The following is a 21260-nucleotide window of genomic DNA, read 5'->3' as shown; positions in this document are numbered from 1 at the left end:
TGCCCAGGGTGCCTTCGTCCACCTTCCCCAAGCCAGTGTTGGGTGCTCCTCTTTCAATGACTCCAGGCCCATCACACACTGCGGGGCAATTACTAATGGGGTCCCCTAGACAGGAACCCGTTCTTTTTCTCTCCTCTCCTGGGCGGAGCACACACACAGCACATAGTGAACGCTGTGGTAGGAAGATAACAAGAAAACACAAGATCCAGGGAGCCTCTGCATCCCTATGCAGATCCTGAAACAGGACCAACCCAGTGCCTCCCCACCAGCCCTCCACTCTCTGAGAGCAGCTGCTGCGATGTTCTCTCTCCCTGTAACCTCAGCGTTGAGCACAGGGCCTGCCATGGCCTAGGACCCTGAACAATAGGGAATGAATGAATAAACATATTTATACCATAATTGTGCCGACCAACAAACAGGCAGTGCTAAACCCCTCAGCACCCAGGGCTGCCTCTGGAACTCCTCTCCCCATTCCAGGCTGGGGAGAGTAATGAGAGACAAACACTTCAGGCACAGCCCTCCTAGATGAAAGGACGCTGGGCCTGGAAGGGTGCCAGGGAGGGCACATGGCAGGGAACCCCAGCAGGATACCCTTTTGCAGGATCCTTGCTTTCTCAAATCAAATTAGTGATCAATTAAAGAGCAAGTGCCAAACACAGGGACCTATGTTTTTAGGCCCTTGAGGAAGGTCAAGGCTCCCCCACCAGCCACTTCTGAGGCTTCAGAGAAAAAAGGCAGCAGGCACATAAAAAGCCTGAGGCCAGCAGCAAAGGGAAGGGCAAGGCCAGAGATCAGACAGCCCAGAGAGGGTACCAAGTCTCCATCAGGCTCTGGCTGCCTTCCCTTAGAATGGCCACCAGCTCCCTGGAGGCCCCAAAAGGGCCTGGTTCCTCCTAACCCCCAACTTTGGCAGGGGGTCCTCATGGCATGAGGCAGGGTGTTAAAAATCAGAGGGAGAAAGCTCCTGGTCCAAACCCCAGAGAAGAATGGAGGCAGGTAATAGGAGTGTTTACACTGCTGCTTGCAGGAGAGGCCCTGGCACAGAGCAGGCACTCCCTAAGTGCTGCCGAATGGCATAGTGATGGCCCCCGTTCTATTCCTACCTGGCACCAGCTTCAAGGTTCAAGCAGACTCAGTACACTAAGCCAGAGAGGACATGCAGGGTGGGTGCCAGCCTGTCCCACTGTAACTCCACTCGTGTCTGAGGAGCAGTCTGGAGACAGGCTGGGGTCTCTGGGGAAGTGAGGCTGACAGCTCCTGTCCAGACAGGCAGGTGGGCGCCGATGCATGGGGGACTGGGAGCTGAACCTCTCCCCTGCCCCTGCTCCCCCAACTTGAAAAAGGCAGCTGCTTCATCAAAGTGTGAGCTAATTAGGGCTGTCTCTGCCATCATGTGCCTGAGGAACGCTCCCCCGCAACAGGCAGGGTCTAGGAAAAGACAAGGACCATAGAAATGGCAAATGCTGCCTCCCAAGGAAGGGGGTTCTGCCAGGCCCGACACTGCATCAGCCTCGGGGAGGGCCACTGATATGCCCCATCCTCAGGGGACTGCAGAGTGGCAGAGACAAGGCCCTCCAAACACAGCACAAAGCTTCACCCTTGTCCTCAGATCTACTGAGAACAAGACCCAGAGACGAGACAATCACCCAGCCAACCCGAGAAGGTAAGAGCAGAGCTCAGGACAGAGCGGGAATCCAAGGAGACCTGGCCTGAGCACATGGGGTTCAGCTTGGGCACCTCCCAGAGCAGCAGCCCTACCACCAACAAAAGGTATAGGGGAGAGACAACATGATAAAGAAGGCAAGAGCACACAATGGAATAAAGACATCTCTTCAATAAATGGCGTTGGGATAACGGGACAGCTACATGTAAAAAAATGAAACTAGACCACCAATTTACACCATACACAATAATAAACTCAAAATGGGTAACAGATTTAAAGGTAAGTTGTGAAACAATAAAAATCCTTGAAGAAAGCATAGGCAGCAAAATCTCAGACATTTCATGGTACAACACCCAGGGCAAGAGAAACAAAGGGGGAAAAATGAACGAATAGGACTACATCAAACTAAAAAGCTTCTGCACAGCAAAAGAAACCAGCATCAAAATGAAAAGGAACCAACTATATGGAAGAACATATTGGCCAATGATACATCTGATAAAGGATTAATATCCAAAATGCATAAAGTACTCATACAACTCAACAAAAGGAAGACAAACAATCCAATAAAAAAAGTAAATGAACAGAAGACCTAAATAGACACTTCTCCAAAGAGGTTATCCAGATGGCCACGAGACATATGAAAAATGCTTCAGCGTCACTAATCATCAGAGAGATGCAAATTAAAACGACAATGAGGTACTACCTCACACCTGCCAGAATGGCTACCATCAATAAATCAACAAACAGTAAGTGCTGGCAAGGATGTGGAGAAAAAGGAACCCTCGTACACTGCTGGTAGGAATGCAGACTGGCACAGCCACTATAGAAAACAGTATGGAGTTTCCTCAAAAAATTAAAAATGGAACTGCCATTTGAGTCAGTAATCCCAATTCTAGTAAGATAGCCTAAAAAGCCTAAAACACCAATCAGAAAGAATGTATGCAATCCTATGTTTATAGCAGCATATTCTACAATAGCTAAGATCTGGAAACAGCTCATGTGCGCATCAGTAGATGAATGGATTTAAACACTGTGGTACATTTACACCATGAAATGCTATGTAGCTGTAAAAAATAAGGATCTCTTACCCATTGAGATAGCATGAAGGAACCTGGAGATTATCATGCTAAATGAAATAAGTCAGTCAGAGGAAGACAAGTATCACACGATCTCACTTATATCTAACTAGAGGCCCGGTGCATGAAATTTATGCACTCAGTGGGGGTCCCTCAGCCTGGCCTGTGTCCTCTTGCAGTCAGGGAACCCTCGGGGGGATGTCCAACTGACGGCTGAGACCCGCTCTCCGTTCAGGCAGTCGGACATCCTAGCGCTGCCGCCACCGCTGCTGTGCTTGCCAGCCATGAGCAGTGCTCCCCCTGTGGGAGTGCAATGACCACGGGGGGCAGTTCCTGTGTTGAGCATCTGCCCCCTGGTGGTCAGTGCGCATCATAGCGACCAGTTGTTCCACCTGGGGCCAAGACCGGATCTCCAACATCCCCTGCAGGGTCCCAGATTGCGAGAGGGCACAGGCCAGGCTGAGGGACCCCACTGGTGTACGATCGGGCCGGACAGGGATGCAGGAGGGCTCCAGGGCATATCCGGCCAGTCTCACTCAGTCCTGATCAGCCCAGTCCCGATCAGCCTGACCCCAGCAGCAAGCTAATCTACCAGTTGACTGTCTGCCCCCTGGTGGGCAGCGCACATCAGAGTGAGCAATTGAGTGACCTTAGCGTTATCATTAGCATATTACGCTTTGATTGGTTGAACAGACGACCAGACACTTAGCATATTAGGCTATTATATAGGATGAACAAAATAAATGGACAAAATGAAAGCATGCAACAGACTGAGGAACCTCAGAGGGAAGGAAGTGGGGGTAGGGAAGAGATCAGCCAAAGCACTTGCAAAGGGGGCAGGCATGAACTGTGTAGGCAAATACTTGGGATCCTCTAGAGAAAGAATAAGCTGATTGGGAGTCAAGAAAAGATGCCAAAAGCCAATAGGAGATATGGCTTCCCTGGTACTTCCATAGGAGCCCCAATGTAAGTTAGAGAGGGCCTGACTCTGTCTTAGGCAAGATGGAGAGGCAAGCCACTGCCAGGCAATTGCTTCGAGAAGCCCCATGCAGGACAGATCCTTGGGGAAGCTCAGCCTGCTCTCTGCCACTCAACACTGAGCAAGCCAGGATTCACAGCAGATGCTATTTACTGGTTTAGAAGTGAATGAATAAATGAATGGCTTGTAACTTTAGGCCAGACCAGGTGGCTCTGAACCTAAGGTCTGTGGGGTTCTAGAAGAGCCAGGAGAGCTGCATAGGAGAGGTGAGACTACAGGAAGGAGACAGCATGATCATGTGTGTAGAGGCAAGGAGACTGTTCAGTGGAAGGCTTCCCTGGAGAGTCATAAAAATTGGGCTGAGAGGTGCAGCTCACCTGATACCAAGAGGCCAAGCTGGACATAGTGCCAGCAGGTCTGCTGGTTGGGACCAAGATGGGGCGACGTAGGACCCAGACACCACCCAGCAAATGGAACCTGCTCCTATTCTTACTTCAGCCCACACCCAGGGAAAAACTGTAAGTTGGAAACAAGTGCCTCCAGGTGTCAGACACCAGAGAGAGCCCTGGAGCAAGATTCATCTCAGGACAGTGATGTGGGGTGGGGGAGGGGGAGGGGGCAGTGGCGGGGAACAGGAGTTGAGCTAGGAGACACACTGAACCAGGCACAGCCCACCACTCCCAGGTCAGGCTGTTTCTGGTTACGTGGCGCTGTGCCTGTACCTGCCCAGCATCCCTTCTTCCCCATCTCCTAGCATTGACACTTTCCTTCCTTCGAGACTGCTGCTTCTTCCACTCCTGTGGTCCTGATGGGGTGGGTCTCAACTCCCAGGCTGCAGGGGAGAGCTTGTGGCCCAGTGCTGGCAACCACGGCCTCAGTGGGTTCCCCAGGACTAGGCAGTCAGAGCCCTTCAGTCTTCCACACAGGAGTCAGGACAGAGGAAAGTTCTCTTCTCCACAAGTTAAGTTGGCTGTAAGCCAAGAGCACCTACAGCTTTGCCAGCAGTAGCCAGGCCCACCCAACCCAAAGGGGAAAGCCCATTTACAGTACGAGAGAACAGAGCTTAAGGCACAGGCGAAGGAAACCAGAGAGGATAAGAGAAAGCCTGATGCCTTTTGTCACTTGCTGAAATCGCTTTCATAAAGCAATTAATCCCCTTGTTCTCCTGCAGCAGTTCGGAAGGACCTGGTCAGTAAAGCAGACTGTGGCCATGTGGGCTCGGCAACCCCGGGCCCACGTGCTGCCGCCTCTCCTCCTGACCAGCTTCAGTAAGGGCCCCACATAAATCTGGGCCCTACCGAGGCTCAGGGCTTCAGTGGCTCGGTGAACACCTCAGGGTCAAATACAATACCCTCTGAAAACAGCCTTTTATGCTGCCCAGTCAAGGAGCTGAGGAAGCACCGCAGAGGGAGCCTGGGAGAGACAAGGCCTGCATTCCCGACGGCACTCCGTCCATCCAGGCAGGGACAGCAGAGGCCAGTTGTTTCTTGAGCAATGTGGCCAGAGGGTCAGACACCAACATGCTCTCAGAGCCTCTCTCCCCCCAGGCAGCTCTGCCTTGGGCTCTGAATGCTCACTGCTGTGTGCTTTTGGGGCGGAAATACCCAAAATAGCGTAGAGTGAGGTACAAGGGCCAGGGCCTGGAGAACCCTTGGTGAGAATCCTGTGAACAATGCCTGATGACCTCAGATAAGTCCCTTTACTTCCGTATCCTCACCTGTGAGGCAGAACTAAAACTACCCTGTGCTAAAGAGAGAATAGCTAATAATGCCAAAATGCTAGCTGAAGCTTTGTGACAGAAAGAGTATGATTATAGTGGGTTTGCTACCCAAAGAGGCCAGACCAGTACCTTGAGAGCACAGCTTTATTTAGCCCAGATGCCTCGGGCATATATAGCTGGCCTCATACCCCTCCCAGCCTACAGAATCTGGACCAGAGCTACACCCCTTGCCTGGGGTGAGGTTTGGGGGGGCGGGGTGTCTTGATGGATAGAAGATGGATGTCCTGACAGTTGGAGATTGAGAGAGTTAAAAGAGCAGGGGCCTGGCAAGCCTCTTAGTGACATTAGTGGCACTGGTGTGCTCAAAGTCAACAAAAGGATATTAAGGATGTAGCTCGTAGCTCGTAGCCCGTCTCTGGCAAGATAAATGAGAATAAACCTTGTTCAGGGCTAAGCAGGCTGGACTGAATAAATACCATTAGCACTTGGATTACTGGGATGTTCACAATCAGCAGGCGAGTCAGCTGCCTGTGTGCAGAGGGACAGCAGCAGCAGCTGCTAATCTGTAGATTTGGGGGGTGGGGGTGGGGATTGCAGAAATGAAGTGATTACATTTGCAGAAACCAAACCGTTTGGGTCCGACTGCCTGATGTGGGTAATCTCCCAAGGGTCAAAGGTCATACTTTAGCTAAGCAAAGCTGAGCAAGTGTTGGGGGTGGGGGTGGAGGAGCGATCTTAGGGTGTGCAGCCAAGCCTGGCTGGGGGTGGGGGGGGAGGGCATGAGAATGCTGCCCACTTCAGGTACAGGAGTGGCTTCATAATTTTCAGGCCCAGTGTAAAGTGAAAATGTGGGGCCCTTGTTAAAAAACTGTAAGGAATTTCAGGTGGCAAGGGCAGAGCATTAAACCAAGCCAGGCCCTTTTCAGTGTGGGGTCTTGTGCAGCTGGACAGGTCACACAGCCACAAACCAGGTGCTGCTGGCACCAGGGGTGTGTGCACAGAAACAGAACACACAGAAATCCTGCTGGGTTAATCAGAACAACAAGGGCTGAAAAAAAAAAAAAAAAAGAGGAGAAAAACTGGAGAAGGCAGAGCTCTGGGATGGGAAATAAGGATTAGGCTGATGGGTTAGATGGCTGAGGAAACACGAAGGTAGAACCCTGAAGCAGAGCACGTGTCACCAGAGTCCCAGTCCAAGCTGTGGACACAGGACACATTGCGGCATGTACTCTCTCATGAGTCTTCAATATTTCTAAGTACAGCAATGTCATGTCTTTTTAATTGCTTAATAACAGAGTGAAAAGCTGCTATTATTCTGAAATGCTCCAGGAGCAGATGCTGTGCAGTGGGGAAAGAGGGCATATCTCAGGATGTGTGGTCAGGCTTACTCATTTGCAATCCTGCCTGATGAAGTTGTACATGCTCATCTTCTTGCTCAGAGAGAAGGATTCTTCTCCGGTGACCTGACCTTGTTTGTGCCCTAGTGTATGGCCTTGATCATCTGTGAAACACAAGGAGTGGCAGAGTGTGTAATCCTGAAATAGGTCGGTTCATTAGGGATCTATACTAACCTACCATCTAGGGATTAATGGGGTTAAGCAATTAATTAATCATCAAGATGGAAACAATTGCCAACTTGAATATAAACAGAACAGGTTCACCAAAAATAATAAATGCCACTTACAACTCTCCCACAGGAGAAACAAAACATCCAGCTTGTAATGGGCCTTATCCCACTTAAGTGTGAAGGGAACCACAATGGGCTCTTCAGAAGTTCCATCTGTTACTGGGAGAGGGCAAGGGTGTCACTGGACTGTTCATATACAGTCCCCAACCAGAAGCCAGTCATGTAAGCAACTGTGGATATCCACAATTCACCACAATGATAGCTCTTACAAGAATATCTCTAGGATCTCCTTACTTACTTACTTACACACACACACACACACACACATTCTGCCCACCTCTGGAGAGATAAGAAGGCCTCAGAGGGAAGGCAATCAAAGAATCTTCCTGACAGACATCTGGTAGCTCTCAAACATAGCTCTGCATCACAATCATCTGGGGCACATTTTTCTCTTAAAACATTTCAGACACAACACTTAAGAAATTACAGAAAATTACACAAGAAAAGTAACTTACAGTAACTTAAGTTGCAAAATAGTAAAAGAACTCTCATCAAGAGTCACCAATTGGCCCAGCTGGTGGGCTCAGTGGTTGAGCATTGACTTATGAACCAGGATGTCACGATTCGATACCTGATTCCCAGTCAGGGCACATGCCCAGGCTGTGTGCTTGATACCCAGTAAGGGGTGTGTAGGAGGCAGCCAATCAATGATTGATTCTCTCTCATTATTGAGGTTTCTATCTCTCTCTCCCTCTCTATTCCTCTCTGAAATCAATAAAAAATATATATATATTTTAAAAGTCACCAATTGTTAACATTTTAACACATATGCTTTTTCATTTTCTCTCTCTCTATATATTCACATATTTTTTCTTTCCTGAAACATTTGAGAACAAGGTGCACATATATGCATGCCCCTTTACTCCAAATGTATCAAGTGTATATTTCCCAAGAATATAACCACAGTACAATGATCAAAATCTGGAAATTAACACTGATACATAAGCTATAGATATTCAGATTTTGCCAACTTCTTAGAATATCCTTTTTAGAAAAATAATTTTCTTAGCCTTTGTCTTTACAGATAGTTTTGAAGAGCACAAGCCAACTGTAGAATGCCCCTCAGTCTGGATTAGTCTGATTTACCCCCATAATTAGATTAAGGTTATGCACGCTGACAGGAATACCATAAAAGCAATGTTACGTCTTTCTCAGTGCATCATATCAGGAGGCATGAGATGTCAGTGAGGCCCACAACTGGTGGTGGTCACTTCCATTACTTGGTCATGGTGGTATCTGCCAGATTTCTCCATTATAAAGACACTATTTGCCTCTTTTAAATTAATAAAATTTTGTAGGGAGACACTTTGAGATATGAAGACAGCATGTTTCACCCACTTAGTTCTGGCATTCGTCAATAATTCTTGCTCAAAATACTTATTACTATGGTGCTTGTCACATGATGATATTCAAACTCCATTATTTCTTCTATCTGTATTTGTTGTGCTCTACTTCAAAAAGAGATTTTCCTTATTATTCATTCATTCATATCAGTATGGATTCATGGATTCTTATTTTCTCTAGAGCAGTGATGGCGAACCTTTTGAGCTTGGCATGTCAGCATTTTGAAAAACCCTAACTTAACTCTGGTGCCGTATCACATATAGAAATTTTTTGATATTTGCAACCATGGTAAAACAAAGACTTATATTTTTGATATTTATTTTATATATTTAAATGCCATTTAACAAAGAAAAATCAACCAAAAAAATGAGTTCACGTGTCACCTCTGACACGCGTAGAGGTTATAACCATTTCTATCATTCTTTATTTTATTGCTCAAATTATCCCTCATTTAATCACCAGAGCTTTTTTGTGCTAGCTTCTGTGTCTTTTTGACATGTTTCCATCATTCTTTGAGCAATTCCTTACTTTCTGGTCCAAGATGTCCTTGTACAAATAATGTCTTTTTCCTGCACCTGCCATGGAATCAGCCATTTCTCCAAGGAGCATGAAAAACTTTTTGGAAATTCTGATTCTAAACCTTACTACTACACAAACTGAATCACAATTCAGAAGATGGGCTCAAAATCTGATTTTTGTAAATGCCCTCATAGTGATTTGAGGGCCAGCATCTGGGGTAACTGGACCCAATGCCCAAAACTTTTATCTAGTATAATATATCTGATAAACTGGCTACCTAGTACTTGAAGACTAGAGCAGTAGGGAGCCAACCATTGAACAAGGCAGCCTTAACTCTAGTTTTAAACTCTTCCAATTGCTAGAGAAATACTTCTGATGCCTAGTTGAAATCTGATGTCATGAAACATACCAACTGGCCCCATCATTGCTCTGACAGGTCAGCCTTTCTGAAGCTTAGGAGCAACCAACTGTCTAGAGCAGCGATTCTCAACTTATGGGTCGCGACCCCTTTGGGGGTCAAACAACCCTTTCACAGGGGTCGCCTAAGACCATAAGAAAACACATATATAATTACATATTGTTTTTGTGATTAATCACTATGCTTTATGTTCAATTTGTAACAATGAAAATACATCCTGCATATCAGATATTTAGATGACGATTCATAACAGTAGCAAAATTACAGTTATGAAGTAGCAACGAAAATAATTTTATGGTTGGGGGTCACCACAACATGAGGAACTGTATTAAAGGGTCGAGGCATTAGGAAGGTTGAGAACCACTGGTCTAGAGAAAGCTCCCCTTTCACAATCTTGCATCATGGGATCCAGAGTCATTTTTGTGTGACTCTGGAATTCCATGGCTTCTTGCCAATGCTCTGTGGGATGCTGCTCCATGTACTGAGGAATCCCCCGCAGGGCTCCAGCCTGGACAACCCCTCCAGTGTCCAGTGGGCCCGGCCCCTCTGCCCCAGTGCCACTCTACTCCAAATGCCTCAGGCCACATCTAGGTTTTTGGAAGTAGTGTCACAAAGTAAGTTACCAACAGTATAGGTGATATAACACCATATATTTGCTTCTGCATGGTAAGATTTATTTTTTAAACATGAGTATGGCTATTTATAAAATTAAACATTTAGTAACAAAATTTTAAATGTCACTTTGCTACTTGGGCCTTTCTTCCTAGCCTGCCACTATTCTTTTGGATTCTCATTCTGTCACATAGCCAACACGTTGCTTATCCCTCATGATCTGTGTCATCTGCCCCCATGTCCTTACATGAGAAGCTGAATGCAAGTTGGACAGGTCAGAGTCAGACATGAGTTCTTTGGCACATAGCTACAGTGAAGACTCTGTTGACACTGAGCCGTTTATAAGTAAACATTTATTAGGTCTGATTGTTCAAATAGCTACAAATCCACGTCTTTGCCATTTCTCTACCTGACCTATTAGTTTATTGTGAAATTCTGCCAAATGTTTTCCTGGATCACAAACTTTCTCTGTGTCCATAACACTGGTCTAATCTCCTGGTCAGTTAGCACAGTTGTTTGGAGTCATCCCGATATGCCACGGTTGAGGGTTTGATCCCCAGTCAGGGCATATACAAGAATCAGCCAATGAATGCATGAATGGATGAAGCAACAAAGCCGATTTTTCTTTCTTTCTTTCTTCCTTTCTTCCTTTCTTCCTTCCTTCCTTCCTTCCTTCCTTCCTTCCTTCCTTCCTTTCCTTCCTTTCCTTCCTTTCTTTTCTTTCTTTTCTTCCTTTTCTTCCTTTCTTTTCTTTCTTTTCTTTCTTTTCTCTCTTTCTCTCTCTCTCTCTCTCTCTCTCTCTCTCTCTCTCTCTCTCTCTCTCTTTCTTTTCCTTCCTTCCTTCCTTCCTTCCTTCCTTCCTTCCTTCCTTCCTTCCTTCCTTCCTTCCTCCCTTCCTTCCTCTCTCTCTCTCTCTCTCTCTCTCTCTCCTTTTCATTCTCTAAAATCAATAAATTAAAAAAATTTTTAGTCTAATCTCCCTGGCTGGCAAATCTTTCTGAAAATGGCAATTAGAATTGGGAAGGAGCATAAGCGAATCTTGTGGGGTTCTGATAAAGTTCTATTTCTTGATCCAGGTGGTGGATATATGGAAATATTTACTTTTAATAAGTTATCAAGTGGTATGTGTAAGATTTATGCACCTTTCTGTGGAAGGATTAAGCTAATATGGTTAAGACCAGCTTTTACCAAACTCACACTAGCTCCAAGAGATCACTTCTCTTTAGAAATGCTCATAAATCATGTTGCAAACCAAAACTGTTATTCCATCCTATTTCCTTGCCTCTCTCTCAACCCCCATGAGGCCATAAAGATTCACACACATAGGTCTCATGACGATGTCCATAATTTTCATTTGATTTTTGAAGATTCTAACTAATTTATAGAAGCCAGTGGCTCTGTTCCTTCTTCCTCACAGTCCTGGGCTCAAGTTTCTCTTAACCATGCTTGTTTTATTCCTTCTAACAGGAAGGCCATTTTCCTTAAAAGAGAAGTCAAAGGCAAAAGAGAAATAGAATAGAGAATGGAGATGCCCTCTCTTTATCTGCTACATTGAATCATCTCACTGAAGCAGGTGGCTAATGCCTTCCTTGCCATGCCTCTCAATCTGAACACGAACTGCTCAGGCAGATCCTTATTATCAGCATCCCAGATCTCACCCACCTGGTATTCCTGACGGTGTTCTCAGAGTTTTACACCCTTCTTCTCTATCTATTCTTGGTTATAGGTCTCCTTTTTATCTCTTTGACAAAAGCTCATCTCTAACTGCTCTCCATACAGCCATGTTGGTTTCTTTACATGTCTCCTCTCTTGTTCCTTGCAGTAATCACTTGTGACTGTATTTAACACATTTCACTTACCAGACTATGAGTCATCCTTCCTTTCAAAGCTCTGAGTCAGATATTATATCTACGTTTCCCTGGATCTTCCAAAATCTGCTTTCCCTCAAACTCAGAGAGTTCTGCATTTCCCTTGGCTTCTCTAAACAGAGCCACTTTCTGCTCAGGTTCCCAACACTTTCAATTCACCAAACACACACATAACCTTCTGAGAGATCAAACTATTAGAAAAGTGAATTAAGAATCAAAGCAAGTTTTCCGCCACCATCTTGGATCCTGTAGAGGTCTGCTGAGACAGAACTTCTATAAGGACAAATATTTCTGGAAGGCTGTGGTCCAAGGCCATTTTTGCTGGCTATAAGCAGGGTCTCCAAAGCCAGAGGGAGCACACAGCTCTTCTTAAAATTAAAGGTGTTTATGCTGGAGATGAAACTGAATTCTATCTAGGCAAGAGATGTGCTTATGTGTACAAAGCAAAGAACAACACAGTGACTCCTGGTGGCAAACCAAACAAAACCAGAGTAATCTGGGGAAAGGTAACTCATGCTCATGGAAACAGTGGCATGGTTCGTGCTAAGTTCCAAAGCAACCTTCCCACTAAGGCCATTAAGACACAGAATCCATGTAATGCCGTACCCTTCAAAGATTTAAACTTGTTGAAAAGTAAATAAAATGGATTTGTTCTCTTAAAAAAAAAAGAATCAAAGCAAGTCAAGAATTTATCAGAGTATTATTTTTTGAAAAGGAGATTTCCAGGTAGTAAGATATGCAAAGACCCATAGTGCCACACCAACTTGCTTCTATACCAGTTTTATGATCTCAATTTAGAAAACCTCTTCCACACTAGGGCATCTCATCCCAGGGTTAGTGTGTTTGTTTTTTTGTGGGCTAGGAGCCAATGGTCTGGACTTTCGTTTTACCAAAAAGCCCAAACTCAGCAAACAAACTAGTGAACAAGTTGCTCTGGAGTCAGAGAGGAAACTTGGGTTCAAGTCCTAGTTTCAGCGTCTTCCATCTGTATTACTGGGATAAGTTACTAAACCTCTTTGAACCTCTATCTTTTCATCTGTAAAACAGATATTAATAATAATATTTATCTCATGGACTGTTGTAGAAATGAAATATGATATTATATGAAGAGATCAGCACAATTCCTAGCAAATACCAAGCATTCAAATAATAGTTGTTTTACCACAATATATTACTGTATTTTTATGTGTATAAGACGCCCCCATGTATAAAATGGCCCTCATTTTTCCAACCCAAAATTAAGAAATCAATATTTTAAACATAAAACAGAACACATTTTTATTTAGTAATCACCACAGGTAATGTTTACATACCAGTACTATGATATTATGCAGCATATCACTTTATTCAGCCTCTGTTGCATCACTGCTCTCTTCTTCATCACTATTAGTTCCAGACACATCAATTTCTTCAACTTCTATTGTATCACTGCTGTCTTCTAAGTCAATGTCTATATATGTGAGATCATCCTCATAAACTGGTGGCATTTTCTGAGCTAACTTTGTTCGTGTTCTCATGGGCAACCCTTCTCTCCTCATGAAATAGAAGCACCATTTTGCCTTTCATGTAAAATCAACAATGTGCATTTCGCTTGCAAACATTCTTGCCTGACATTGATTAAGCTTGGTTGACACACATAAGCCACTCTGGTGCTGCTCCATAATCCAAGTCTTAAGCCTCTGCTCTAAGTTTGCCCATTTTGCTGGTTTCCTCTTAAGGCCTTCTTCTTTTTTGGCATCTTAAGGGGTTGTTCTTCCTGTTTTCTCCACTGTCTGGTCATATACTCAGTGGGAGGAGGTCCAAATAGTCTCTCTGCAGTTCTATTTCCATGTGCTTTTGCATAGCTATTACATTCAGTTTAAATTTTGCAGAGTAAGACAATCGCTTACTGGTATTTATCTTTTTATTTTTTGAAAGTTTTATGGGCTCAGAATGCTCTGGTCCCTGTTGCATCTGCGCACTCTCCACCTCCACCTCCAATTACGGCATGTGACATCAGTAACAATAAGACCCATGATTGGAGGAAACCTGTTTGACAAGGTATGGGCAGCTACGCACCTGTGAGGCTCCCTCCTTGGCTGACTTCCATGTATAAGACGCCCCTCGATTTTCAGTCTAACAATTTTAGGAAAAAAAGCATCTTTTTTTCTAGCTTTTTATTGTTTAAAGTATTACATGTGTCTCCTTTTTCCCCAATTGACACCCCCCCCACCAATCACACCCCTGAGGAGAAGCACCCACTGCCCCAGTGTCTGTGTTCATTGGTTATGCTGATATGCATGCAATCATATGCATGCAAGGATCAACAAGTCCTTTGGTTGATCTCTAATCTCCCCTCCGCCGCCCTCCCCAGCCGCCCACCCCCCCCCCCCGGCTTTCTCTCTGAAGTTGGATGGTTTGTTCAGTGTTATCTCGTCTCTGAATCTGTTTTTGTCCATCAGTTTATATCCCACATATGAGTGAGATCATGTGATATTTATCTTTCTCTGACTGGCTTATTTCGCTTAGCATAATGCTCTCCACATTCACCCATGCTGTTGCAAATGGTAAAAGTTCCTTCTTTTTTATAGCAGCGTAATATTCCATTGTGTAGATGTACCACAGTTTTTTTAGTATATGTGCTGCCGAAGCGAGCAGTGATGTACCACAGTTTTTTAATCCACTCATCTGCTGGTGGGCACTTAGGCTGTTTCCAAATCTTAGCTATTGTAAATTGTGCTGCTGTGAACATAGGGGTGCACATAGGGGTGCATATATCCTTTCTGATTGGTGTTTCTGGTTTCTTGGGATATATTCCTAGAAGTGGGATTATTGGGTCAAATAGGAGTTCCATTTTTAACTTTTTGAGGGAACTCCATACTGTTTTCCACAGTAGCTGCACAAGTCTGAATTCCCACCAGCAGTGTACAAGGGTTCCTTTTTCTCCACATCCTCACCAGCACTTGTCGTTTGTTGATGATGGCCATTGTCAGAGGTATGAGATGGTACCGCACTGTCGTTTTGATTTGCATCTCTTGGATGATTAGTGACTTTGAGCATGTTTTCATATGTCTCTCTGCATTTTGTATGTTCTCTTTCAAAAAGTGTCTATTTAGATCCTTTGCCCATTTTTTGATTGGATTGTTTATCTTCCTTTTGTTAAGTTATATGAGTTCCCTGTAAATTTTGGAGATTAAACCCTTATCTGGAATAGCATTGGCAAATATGTTCTCCCATGCAGTGGGCTTTCTTGTTTTGTTAATGGTTTCTTTTGCTGTGTAGAAGCTTTTTATTTTGATGAAGTCCCATTTGTTTATTTTCTCCTTAGTTTCCATTGCCCTAGGAGCTGTATTGGTAAAGATATTGCTATGACATATGTCTGATATTTTGCTGTCTATGGAGTCTTCTAAGATTTTTACGGTTTCCCATCTTACATATAACTCCTTTAACCATTTTGAATTTGTTTTTATGTATGGTGTAAGTTGGTGATCTAGTTTCATTTTTTTTTTTTGCATGTATCTGACCAAATTTCCCAGCACCATTTATTAAAGAGACTGTCTTGAGTCCATTGTATGCTCTTGCCTCCTTTGTCAAATATTAATTGAGCATAATGGCTTGGGCTGATTTATGGGTTCTCTGTTCTGTTCCATTGGTTTATATGTCTGTTCTTGTGCCGATACCAGGCAGTTTTGAGAACCGTGGCTTTGTAATATAGCTTGATATCTGGTATTGTAATCACTCCAACTTTGTTCTTCTTTCTCAGGATTGCTGTGGCTATTCAGGGTCTTTTTTTATTCCATATGAATTTTTGGAGAGTTTGTTCTAGGTTTGTAAAATATGCTGTTGGTATTTTAATGGGGATTGCATTGAATCTATAAATTGCTTTGGGTAGTATGGACATTTTAATGATGTTGATTCTACCAATCCATGAACACGGTATGTTCTTCCATTTGTTTATGTCTTCCTCTATCTCTTTTTTCAGTGTCCTGTAGTTTTCTGAGAACAATAGCATCTTATACATGGAAAAATATGGTATACGATTTAATGCGAAGTACTATTTTTACTTTTCTGCTAAGAAAGACAGAGCACTTGGGTTTTCATTCTTCTCAGAAGTGGGAGGGCCTACCTGTGGTGGGGAACAAAGAAGAATGTACCACCTCCCACTGTGTGGCTCTAGATTCTCATTCTCAGCTCCTCTGGCTAGATAGACAAAGCCAGTACAGAAAGCATTCATGGGGGAGAAATGTAATTGATAAGCTAGAGTGAACAACTGGGAGGAAGGATCAAAGAAGCTAATTAGAACTGGCTAAAGGGAGACCACAGGGTGGGGAACGTGGAAGAGAGAGGACTAAAAAGAAATTATCTGTGGCCTATAATTATTCAAAGAATATCTCTAAGTAATTATCTCGGGCAGTCTGAGGGAGGCGAGGTAGGAGTAACAGGGTTAAGCAGAAGAAAATTGGGCTAAAACATACAGTCGATATTTCACACAGAGAGATTTATCAAGTTTATTACAGAACACAGAGAGGGTACTACATTAGGTCATCTATTCCAGCTAGTGATATAACTGTCCCCGTAGGTGCTGGGGGCTGAGGAAAAGCAGAGCAGTCCAGATCCCACAGGATAAGAGGGCTCCAAGGATAACCACCTGGCCAATCCTTGTTCCAAGCTGCAGGCAATACACCTCTCTCAACAAGCCTTAGTAGCTCAGGAAGAACTTCCTTACTCACCCAGATCTTGCTTTCAAGAGTTCTAAGATGTGTGCTGGGAAGTCAATCCTTCCCACCTCATCTCCTCAATTATAGCAGATGGAATCAAGCGGGGCCTATTTTGCTTTTGCTACACAACTGTAGAAATGTTTATGAATAAGCCATCTCTTAGTAGCAAAAGAAAAGGCAATAATCGTGGGATGGTCTATAGCTGAAAATGACAACATTGAAATGCTTCGATTACAGGATTTGGAAGTCATATAGACTACAAATCTCTCAGCTGTGCAACATACATAACAAGTCCCCAAAAAATCCTTTGATGAGGTTTTGCTCAGATATTTAAGGTTTCTGACAGTTTGAATATGGTGAATAATATGGTGAACCAACCAAATACATTGCATCATTGGTATTTGGAAAGCACTCTATGAAAAATTAGTTCTAGTTCTGAGAGACAAGTGTAGCACCAGGCTCCTGGTGTTCCATGGGGCGGATCAACATGGCCTCCTCGGCCAGCTCCATTTCATGTGGCCAGTCTCATGACTAGACAGCATGGGTTTCCTGCCCCTAGCCACATCTCTCATGTTGTAATAGAAAACTGTGTGGAGTGCATCTGCTGACTCGCTGGCCAGGCTCGGGGCTCACCAGGTCTCCTCTAGGTTAAGAAGTACTCAGAGCTTCCCTTGATGCAGAAATAAACTGGGAGGCCTGACTCACCAACACTGAAATTGGAGGCTTAAAAGGAAAGTGAAGCCTTTCCACTCTGTGGAGATCTTTAAGAACTGTAGAAAACCCGCAATTACTCACAGCTTCCAGAGACAGAATGATGGATGGTTTCGTTTGCAAACATGCTATTTGTCTGAGGCTATTTTCCCAGTTAGCTGGTCGACAAATCCTGATTGGGCCTAGAGTGTACAGGGTCCTCAGCTAAGCATCTTGGGGCCAGAGCAAAGAAGGAAATAGTTCCTGCCCCTATTAGACAAAATTAACAGCCGGCAGAAACATGCAGAGAGGTACTCTATTAGACAAGTCACTGTGCAAGAGGGGTGACTTCAATATTAGGTATAACCTGAAAAAATGGACGGCTTTACCAGGAAGGTTATCCTGGAAAAATGACCTTGTCAAGATCAAAAGTCATTAAGATAGAAACAGAAAGTCTAAAATATCTGTATGTAGAAAAGGAAACCAAGATGGCGACATAGGTAAACACCGGAAATTGCTGCCTCGCACAACCACTTCAAAAATACAACTAAAAGACAAAACGGACATCATCCAGAACCACAGGAAGGCTGGCTGAGTGGAAATTCTACAACTAGAAGGGAAGAGAAAAGCACACGGGGACTCAGAGGAGGTGTGGAAGTAAAGTGCAGAGGTACGGAAGTGCACGTGGAAAGGGCTGGCAACTGAGGACACAGTTGTCTTTTTCAATCCAGAGGGAGTCTCAGGCTCCCGACTGCTCTGAACGCCAGTTCTGGGTGAGTCTTGGGGGACCCAGACTCATACAGGGAGAAACTGGGCTGTCTGGCATTGGTTGGAACTCGAGGGCGGCTTTCTCTCAGAGGTGCTTGCAGCGATTACCGGGACACTGAGACGCCGGGCCTCTTAGGGCAGGGCTGATAATCAGCCATAGCTGCTTGCTCCACCCTGTTGATTCCCTGAGACCCCAGCCCACCCAAGCTGTGCGCAGAGGCTTTTGCATATGAAAGGCCTGGCCCTTTGCAATCTGAAAATTACCTAACAAACTGCAGCTGGGTCAGAGAGACCCAGAACTTCCAAAAGTAGGCCCAAGGCCCCACAGCAGCTTGCATTGCCTCACAGCTGGGCCTCATCTGGGCACCTCCAAACCCCAAACAAAGAAGAGGAATCTGCAGATCTCTCCATAGCTCCTGCTGGGTAGCCTCAGGCAGAGGCTAAATTAGCACCTCCTTAGAGATCCAAGAGCCAGTGTACCCAGTGGTCAGAGTGGGACCATCCAGATTACAACTCCTCAGATCCATAAGGGACACACTCAGGGGGCAGACTCAGTGAGCACCAAAGCCCCACTGAAGCAAGTCTTGCCCCATAAGGGTGTCTCCAGCACAGAAGTTCTCCTACCGTAGACACAACTGATTCTCACAGCCAATTGGCCTGGAGGTCAATTCCTCCCAGTGATACCTACAACAATCAAGGCTTAACTACAACAAGACTGTGCACAAAGCCCACAAAGGGATACACCAAGAATGTCCACCTCAGGTAATTGAGGAGGCTGAGCCACTGGGCCCTATAGGACACCTAGCACACAAAGCCACTCTATCAACACAGGGAAGCAGCCACAATGCGGAGACAAAGAAACAGGTCACAAAAGACAGAAATGGAGGAAAGCAAACTACTGGATATAGAGTTCAAAACCACACTTATAAGGTTTTTCAAGAATTTTCTAGAAACCGCCAATAAATTTAGTGAGACCCTCAAGAAATCTAGTGAGACCCTCGAGGTTATGAAAAAGGACCAACTAGAAATTAAGTATATTATACGGAGTTCCAACAGCAGACTAGAGGATCACAAGAATCAAGTCAAAGATTTGAAATACGAAGAAGCAAAAAAACACCCAACCAGAAAAACAAAAAGAAAAAAGAATCCAAAAATATGAAGATAGTGTAAGGAGCCTCTGGGACAACTTCAAACATACCAACATCCGAATTATGGGGGTGCCAGAAGAAGAGAGAGAGCAAGATATTGAAAACCTATTTGAAGAAATAATGACAGAAAACTTCCCCTACCTGGTGAAAGAAATAGACTTACAAGTCCAGGAAGCCCAGAGAACCCCAAACAAAAGGAATCCAAAGAGGACCACACCAAGACACATCATAATTAAAATGCCAAGAGCAAAAGACAAAGAGAGAATCTTGAAAGCAGCAAGAGAAAAACAGTCAGCTACCTACAAGGGAGTACCCATACGACTGTCAGCTGATTTCTCAACAAAAACTATGCAGGCCACAAGGGAGTGGCAAGAAATATTCAAAGTGATGAATACCAAGAATCTACAACCAAGATTACTTTACCCAGCAAAGCTATCATTCAGAATTGAAGGTCAGATAAAGAGCTTCACAGATAAGAAAAAGCTAAAGGAGTTCATCACCACCAAACCAGTATTATATGAAATGCTGAAAGGTATCCTTTAAGAAAAGGAAGAAGAAGAAAAAGGTAAAGATACAATTTATGAACAACAAATACACATCTATCAACAAGTGAATCTAAAAATCAAGTGAATAAATAATCTGATGAACAGAATAAACTGGTGAATATAATAGAATCAGGAGCATAGAAAGGGAGTGGACTGACTATTCTCTGGGGGGAAAGGGGTGTGGGGGGGTGCAGGAAGAGACTGGACAAAAATCGTGCACCTATGGATGAGGATAGTGGAGGGGGGGGAGTAAGGGCAGAGGGTGGGGTGGGAACTGGGTGGAGGGGAGCTATGGGGGGAAAAAGAGGAACAACTGTAATAATCTGAACAATAAAGATTTAATTTTTAAAAAAAGAAGTAGCCAATGAATGCATAAAAAAATAAAAATAAAATAAAATATCTGTATGTATTATCCAAGTGAAGTCAGATAAAATTCTTTTTTTCAAAGAAAATGTTAAGAATCATCTTCCACAAACTCTTTTAACTCTTTTTCCAATAAATCTTTAAAGCCTTCTCCTAGAATCATTCTAATGCCAAAAAGTTACACTCATAAAATAGTTAATGTCAAAATGTAAATGATTTGTTTAAGATTCAGCAATTGTTGCTGAATCAAACACAAAATCTCTATGGCTTGAATATTAAGGGAAACAAAAGGCTTGACAATTTAGTGCTCATTAAAGCCCGTCTGGCTGAATTTTAGATTACAACCTAAAAGAAAAACACCTTATACAAATTCAAGTGTAAACTGATGTATGTACAGCAGTTTTCAATGGCCTGCAAATGGAGCAAAGCCACAGCCTGGTATGTGACTTGCATGGTCCCATATCCAGGGTATGGGAGTAGGGCCTGAGGTGAGCAGAACCCCAGACAAGAAAGCACTTGGGTCCCACCAGAGTTTGAATTCAGCACTGTGGAGAGGACCAACCCATTAGCTCTTTGCTGCAGAAGGCTAGGGGTGTTGAGGACAGTCAAATGCTAGGCAGGGGCTCACTTCTGCCTGAGAAAAGTGGGAAAGCAAAAGCTTTTTGCACTCCCCTCCCCTTTTCTGGCCTTGTTTGTCGGACACTTTCCGAAGCCACGGTGCACCTCCTGCACCTATGAATCTGAGACAGGCCTGATGACTTTCAAAGACCTCAAGTCTTAGAAATAGTCCTATGTGGTAGGTTTGTGAGATGCTGAGCAGAATGCTTCTCTAAATCTTCTTGCCCATTGGTCGATAAAAGTGCTTAAAATTTCACTCTGGGAATTGAGTCTTTTTTTTTTTAATTAAAAGTTTTTAATGTTGACTGTCTTTCAGGGTCCTGTGTTAATTTTTTATTTTTTTATTTTAGAGAGAGGGAGAGGGAGAGAGAAACATCAATGTGAGAGAGAAAAATCGACTGGCTCTTTCCCACACGAACTACAGCAGGGATTGAACCCACAACCTGGGTATGTGGCCTGACTGGGAATCGAACCCTCCACCTTCGGTGCATAGGATGACGCTCCAACCAACTGAGCTACACCAAACCAGGAGCAATGCCACTGCT

General features: G+C 44.1%; 1 protein-coding gene and 1 pseudogene across 2 annotated transcripts in view; one reads left to right on the top strand and one right to left on the bottom strand.

Annotated features, from left to right (window-relative positions):
* The window catches only part of SIL1 (SIL1 nucleotide exchange factor), a 214986-nt gene that overhangs the window by 4329 nt on the left and 189397 nt on the right, over positions 1-21260 (bottom strand). The gene's annotated exons all lie outside the window — the stretch shown is intronic.
* On the top strand, positions 1924-12507 carry LOC139010050 (large ribosomal subunit protein eL33 pseudogene; annotated as a pseudogene).

Source organism: Myotis yumanensis, unplaced genomic scaffold (genome assembly GCF_028538775.1).
Source record: "Myotis yumanensis isolate MYYU_CA2020_CCGP unplaced genomic scaffold, mMyoYum1.0.hap1 SCAF_5, whole genome shotgun sequence".
Lineage (NCBI taxonomy): Eukaryota > Metazoa > Chordata > Mammalia > Chiroptera > Vespertilionidae > Myotis > Myotis yumanensis.
Note: the sequence above shows the minus strand (reverse complement) of the source record. Positions and strands in the feature narration are given on the sequence as shown.